Raw genomic sequence first — 7784 nt, 5'->3', positions numbered from 1 at the left:
ACTCACTGTCCACAAACTCCAGGTGGAGACACTGGTGTGTTTGCCTCTCATCGGGGTATTGGTGGGTCTCATGGTTTCATTGAGGCTTGTTCAGTCTGTTAGGGGTCAACTTTGTGTAAAGCGTTAAACAACTGTGGAAACACTAAATTCACAGATTGAAAAGAAATGCCAACTCACTAACAAGCTTAGTGCTACCAGTAAGGAGTCTGCAGAGATTGAATTATCTTTAGAGAATGTCAGGGTAGATAGAGTCTTTAAATATACCCAGACTTATGGTACTTAAAAAAAAAGTGAGGAGCACAAACTTGATGCTGATGGAGGAATTCAATTCCCTGTTTCGAGAATTGAAAGAGAGATCCAAACTCTCCAAACAATAAGGGGCAAAGGAGGAGATGCCAAAAATGGTGGAGTCTGTAGAAGAGGTCATGAGGTAAGTATATTTCATTCACAAATTTCCCCTGTCAGTGACCATAAAATTGACCAATCCAGAATGCCAGCTACTAGTAGGGTTCCAGGCAGAATGTTGGGGTGTCCCTTGGGGTTTGTTGTGGCAGCTGGACCCATGGTTACTGGGCAGAGCTCATCGCAAGGGGCTTTTCTAAACCTGCTTGGAGGAGAAGCACCAAATCCTGCTGCTCTCTTCTCAGGAGTGGACCTGGGTCTTAAAGCCGTGCTGCTCCCTCCCCTCCACTTGGGCCTCATGGGCTGCCAGGCTGCGTATACCCACCTTGACTCCTTCTGAGGGTCACTGAGGCCAGTTGGTTCAGGGGAGCTCCTCAATGGGCTGGAATTCCTCCACCTTCACATGCTGGACATAGCAGTCAGCTTCTTCACGGTAAACTCCTTTAAATCTAAAGAATATAGGAGATCCTGCAACATGTCAAGAAATGTGGGACTTTCTTTCCTTTCACAGAAAGTTTGGATGCTTTCTCATTAGCAGTGAAAGAAATGCTGTACTTGAAAGCCTAATCTTTTACTCAAATTGAAGCATCATCAAACTACATTTCTCAGTACAATGCTCTGTAAATATTTATAAATTAATAATTGAACAATTCCTATTTTATTCTCTAAATAGTTATTGTTACACTTTAAAAATACAAGCAGTTTTCAATCAAGACTTTATCAATTTTTTTAGAGTTATATTCCCAACCGTTATAAATCACAAGTTAGAGCATAATTTTTTGACCTCAGTATATATTCATATTTTAAAAGTTAATAGATGTATTTTGGGATAAAGTGGAAGGGTATGCTTAGAAAGTGAAATTAATTAATATTTATATTCGAATATAATAACAAATATTTTTAAGAATGATCTCATCATCCAGGTACTGAGCACAGTACCCAATAGTTAGTTTTTCAACCGTTGCTGCCTCCCTCCCACCTCTAGTAGTCATTGGTTTCTACTGCTGCCTTATTTATTTCCATGAGTACCCAATGTTTAGCTCTCACTTATAAGTGAGAAAATGTGGCATTTGGCTTTCTGTTCTTGCATTAACTCACTTAGGATAATGGCCTCCAGCTACATCCGTGCTTCTGCAGAGGACATGATGTTATTTTCTGTGGTGTGTAGTATTGCATGGTGCTTGTGTATCACATTTTCTTTATCCAGTCCACCACTGATGAGCACTGAGGTTGATTCTATGTCTTTGTTATTGTGAATACTGCTGCAACGAACATGCAAGTGCATGTGTCTTTTTGGTAGAACAATTTGTTTTCTTTGGGATATAAGCCCAGTAATGGGATTGTTGGGTGAAAATATACTTCTGTTACAGATTCTTTTAGAAATCTCCAAACTGATTTTCATAGTAGATGAACTAATTTACACTCCCACCAACAATGTATAAACATTCCCTTTTCTCCACTGCCTTACCAGCATCTTTTTTTTTTTTTTTTTTTTTTGACTTTTTGATAATAGCCATTCTGACCGGTTTGAGATGGTTTCTCATTGTGGTCTTGAGCTGCATTTCTCTGATTAGTGATGTGGAGCATTTTTTTCACGTTTGTTGGCTGCTTGTATGTCTTCTTTTGAAAAGTGTCTGTCATGTCTTTTACCCATTTTCTAATGGCGATGGGTTATTTGTTTTCTGCTTGCTCATTTGTTTAGGTTCCTTATAGATTCTGGGTATTAGGCCTTTGTCAGATGCATAGTTAGCGAATATTTTCTCCCATTCTTCAGGTTGTCTGATTGCTCTGTTGATAGTTTCTTTTGCTGTGCAGGAGCTCTTTAGTTTAACTAGGCCCCAGTTGTCAATTTTTATTTTTGTTGCAATTGCCTTTGGGGCCTTAGTCATAAAATTTTTCCCAAGGCCAATGTCCAGAATGGGTGTTTCCTAGGTTTTCTTCTAGGAGTCTTATAGTTTGAGATCTTACATTTAAATCTTTAATCCATCTTAATTTTTGAATATGGTGAAAGGAAGGGGTCCAGTTTTATTCTTCTGTATATGGCTAGCCAGCTGTGTCAGTGCCATTTATTGAATAGGGAATCCTTTTCCCATTGCTTACTTTTGTCAACTTTGTCAAAGATCAGATAGCTACAGGTGTGCAGCTTTGTTTCTGGGTTCTCTATTCTGTTCCAGTGGTCTATGTGTCTGTTTTTGTATCAGCACCATGTGTCTGTTTTTGGATACTGTAGCCTGGTAGTACAGTTTGTAGGGTAATGTGATGCCTTCAGCTTTGTTCTTTTTGCTTAGGATTGCTTTGGTCATTTGACTTCTTTTTTGGTTCCATATGAATTTTAGAAGTTTTTTTTTAGTTTTGTGAAAAATACCATTAGCAGTCTGAAAGGAATACATTGAATCTGTAGATTGCTTTGGGCAGTATGACCATTTTTACGATATTGATTCTTCAAATCCAGGGGCATGGAATGTTTTTCCCTTGTTTGTTTCATCTCTGATTTCTTTCAGCAATGTTTGTAGTTCTCCTCATAGAGATCTTTTACCCCCTGCTTATTTTGCTAGGTATTTTTTGTGTGGCTGTTGTAAATGGGATTGCATTCTTGACTTGGATCTTAGCTTGAATGTTATTTACATATAGAAATATTACTAATTTTTTTACATTGATTTTATATCCTGATACTTTATTGAAGTCTTTTATCAGTCCCAGGCAGAGTTTTTAGGGCTTTCATTTTGTATAACCATAACATTCGCAAAGAGAGATAGTCTGACTTATTTTCCTATTTGGATGCCTTTTATTTCTTTCTCTTGCCTGATTGTTCTGGCTAGGATTCCCAGTACTATGTTGAATAGGAGTGGTGAGAGTAGACATCCTTGTCTTGTTCCAGTTCTCATGAAGACTGTTTCCAGCTTTTGCCCATTCAGTATGATGTTAGCTGTGGGTTTGTCATAGATAGCTCTCATTATTTTGAGGTATGTTCCTTCAATCCCTAGTTTCTTAAGGGTTTATATCATGAAGTAGTGTTGGATTTTATCAAAAGCTTTTTCCACATCTATTGAGATTATCATGTGGTGTTTTTAGGTCTGTTTATGTGCTAAATCACATCTGTTGATTTGCATATATTGAACCAACCTGGCATCCCATGAATGGAGCCTACCTGATCATGATAAATTAATTTTTTGACATGCTGTTGGATATGGTTTGCTAGTATTTTGTTGAGGACTTTTGCATTATATTCATCAGGGATATTCGCCTGTATTCTTTTTTTCATTGTGTCTTTGCCAGGTTTTGGTATCAGGGTGATGCTAGCTTTGTAGAATGAGTTCAGGAGGAGTCCCTCCTTAATTTTTTGGGAGAGTTTCAGTATAATTGGTACCAGCTCTTCTTATTACAACTGGTGGAATGTGACTATGAATCCATCTGGTCTGGGGCTTTTTGGGGTTGGTAGATTTTTAATTACTGATTCAATTTCAGAACTTGACACTGGTCTGTTCAGAGTTTTAATTTCTTTCTTATTCAATCTTGGGAGACTGTGTTTCCAGAAATTTACCCATTTCCTATAGATTTTCTACTTTGTGTGCATGAACTGTTCATAATAGTTTTTGAGGATCTTTGGTATTGATTTGTATTTTCATTGCACTGTGGTCCAAGAATATGGTTAATAAGATTTTGATTTTTTAAAATTTATTGAGACTTGCTTTATAGCCAAGCATGTAATCAATACTGTCGTATGTTCTGTATGTAGATAAGAAGAACGCATAATCTAGGGTTGATGAATGGAGTGTTCTGTAGATGTCTGTTAGGTTCAATTGGTCAAGTGTTGAGTTTAAGTCAAGAATTTGTGTTAGTTTTCTTAGAACTGAGTTTAAGTCCAGAATTAGTTAGAATTGAAGAATTTTGTTAGAATTTAAGTCCAGAATTTGTTAGAATTAAGTCCAGAATTTGTGTCTAATGCTGATAGTGGGGTTTTAAGGCCCCCACTATTATTGTGTGGCTATCTATGTCCTTTCATAGGTCCTAGAAGTGCTTGCTTTATGAATCTGGGTGCTCCAATGTTGGGTGTGAATAAATTTAGGATAGTTATGTCTTCTTGTTGAATAGAACACTTTGTTATATAATGCCCGTTTTTTTTGTTTGTTTGTTTTTTTAAGAGATGGAGTCTCACTCTGTCACCCAGGCTGGAGTGCAGTGGCGTGATCTCGGCTCACTGTAAGCTCTGCCTCCCGGGTTCATGCCATTCTCCTGCCTCAGCCTCCCGAGTAGCTGGGACTATAGGTACCTGCCACCATGCCTGGCTAATTTTTGTATTTTTCATAGAGACGGGGTTTCATCATGTTAGCCAGGATGGTCTCGAAATCCTGACCTCGTGATTCGCCACCTCAGTCTCCCAAAGTGCTGGGATTACAGAGCTGTGAGCCACTGCGCCCGGCCTCTTTGTTCTTTTTTACTGTTGTTGGTTTAATGTCTGTTCGATCAGATATAAGAATAGTGACTTCCGCTTTTTTTTTCCATTTACATGGTAGATCTTTCTCCAACCCCTTACTTGGAGCTTATGAGTGCTGTTATGAGATGGGTCTTTTGAAGACAACAGACACATGGGTCTTGTTTTTTAATCCAAATTGCCACTCTGTGACTTTTAAGTGCGGTGTTTAGACCATTTGCATTCAGGTTAATATTGATAAGTGAAGTTTTGATCATATCGTGAAGTCATTAGCTAGTTGCTTTGTAGTTTCTATAGTGCTTGCCTCAGAAAGCTCAAGGCTGCCAAAAGAATTCACTTTTTTTTTGTCTTGGCAACAACTGACTATAGGCCCGACTTCCCTTTCTTACAGAGTTTATCGAAAAAAGATAAACAATTCTGAGACCTTCTTGTCCCTTTTTTGAGGTGTACATGTGTCTCCTACACATCAGGAGTATCTTTCTCAAGTCTCTGAAAATCATTCCTTTGACATGAAATCATGAGGAAGCAAAAGGCCTCTGTCTTTCAGTCTCTGTGGGAGAAAAGAATTCTAACTTCCATAATGGCCAGCTAGCAGGCACAGCTGCCTACTCTCACTTATACTTACCAACCCTTTGTAAGTTTTCACTTCCCTGACTCTACTGAATCCCCACTTATCCCCTTGCTTACTGTCACTTTCTCCCTTTAAAACACCTAGTCAGCACTGCACAAATCAAAGTTGAATTTACTTTATGACAGGCCCTTTTCCCTATTACAGTAGTATATTATTGATTAAAATCTGTACTTACCACTTTAGTGTCTACCTTTATCACTGACAGTTAATACACATGCATATACTCATATTCACATACATACACACACATAACAATACATGTATGCACAAACGTGTATATATACATATATATTCTTAATAGATGCTTTGTCTTCTATAATCATTTCTTCTCCATCTGTTACACTAGAGGAAGTTCTGAAATATCAAGTGGCCCTTGGATGCTCATTCATATTTACATAATAGGAAGGACAGAGCTGAGTGGAGCTCTGTGTACCTGGGTGGGGCCTGTGTCTTTCTGGACTCAATATTTCTTCAGAGGTGTTGAGTATTGAACTAGTAACAGGATAACAATGGTGGTGTTCATGCTAAAGTCTAAAAAATACTTGTTTCACACACATTCCCCACAGAGACAAACACCCACTGAACACATAAAACACTGACAACACACACTCACAGACTCCCACAATTCCCATAATTGTGTTATGTCCCACAATTCCCTTAAGGCCCAAAGACAAAATATACAGTGAAGGGGTTGGGGAAAAACTAGTTGGTCCATCTGATATTTTAGTGGAGTAGCAGCTGGAAATTTTTACCCTATATTACTCAACATTACACACTTCATGATTTATATATGTGAAGTGATTTTAATCTATACAGTCCCCACCTAAAACATGGTTAATAACTAAACGTATTGACAGGTATATAATAATACGTTAAGAATAGAAGTAAGATTAACTCACCCTTTGGAACGTGAAGTCTACAATTAGGAGTCAAATAAAGATATATTAAACATGACTCTGAGCTTATGGTTACATATTTTCACTTATTTAATCCTAACAGTAACCCTGCCCTTTATGTTTTTTTTACCATTCAGCAAATGCTGCGATCTGAGCTTCAAAAAGCTTAGCAATATGACAAACTTGTCATAAAAGTTTGAATGTAAACTTAGCTCAGCCTATCTCACAAACTCAAATTCCCAAACATTTTCATCTTGAGAGGACGCACCTGAGCCAGGTTTTACCTGACTAGTACCCTTTTTCACTGTGCTGACTTTCTCTCCTTCCAGTTTCTCACACAATTTCTCCCCATGCCCAGGTTCTCTTACCCCATAGGAACCTTTGGCACATTGACTTCACTTCCCAAACATCAGCCAATGCCTTTTTCAATTTTTCTGGTTTGTTTATTTCACACTTACAACTTTAAATTTATACTTACTAAGGGAAATATTCTCAAGTCCTGTTGAGCTTTCAGTTGATTTATGAATCAAGACCCCAGTCATGAATGACCCTAAATACCTGACTCTTCGATGGCTGCATCTGTCACAGCACAGGACTGAGATATTGGAGATATTGACCCTTGTCTAAATACAAACTCATGGTTCTCCCAGTGGCTTCCAAACACATTTGGCAATTATACTCTGCCTTATTAAATAATCATCCAGGCACAGATGAGACCCACTCCTACTACACAGATAAATTAGTGAAGTTGACAAACTGCAAGTATCTGTGCATATCTGCTTGCATTTGTCTGATGATTGTTTTAGTATTTTGAGAGAGGTTGGATTCTGTATCTACTCAGACATGAGGAAAATGTGTGTATGCCTTCTCTGTGGAAGGAGTATTTAGAGACATAAACTTTTGGACTTTTAGAGAGTAAAGGAAACAGTAATTTGCTGGGTGGAAGTTTGGACTTCTTTGTATTTGATAGAGGTTTTCCCCCCACCCCACCCCATGGAGACATATAAGCCCTTCCAGATTTTCAGACAAAATTTCTTTCTGTGCTTTTGGCTATACAGTATGCATAACTTACAAAGTTTTTCTGCACTGCAGCCTCCACCATAAAGACAAATTGTCACCTTTCTTTAAACAGAGATCTCTGCACACAACAATTTGAAAATTCATAAAATTTTAAACTAAATTATAAATAGCAAACGTGTAACCAATAAAGGAAGACTACACACACACACACACACACACACACAAATGAAAATAATGAGCAATATGCTAAATGCTGTGTTTTCTGGCTTTGTTTCAATAAAATAAGAAGTTATATTAAAATTGTCTTTAAAGCCAATTAATTACCAAATAAAATTTGTAGCAAAAAGATAGTGGCACTGGAAACTCAAAAACATTTAAATATAAGAAATCACTATGTTACCAC

Source organism: Pongo pygmaeus, chromosome 17, assembly GCF_028885625.2.
Source record: "Pongo pygmaeus isolate AG05252 chromosome 17, NHGRI_mPonPyg2-v2.0_pri, whole genome shotgun sequence".
NCBI classification, from domain to species: domain Eukaryota; kingdom Metazoa; phylum Chordata; class Mammalia; order Primates; family Hominidae; genus Pongo; species Pongo pygmaeus.
This window is presented reverse-complemented; position numbering follows the sequence as displayed.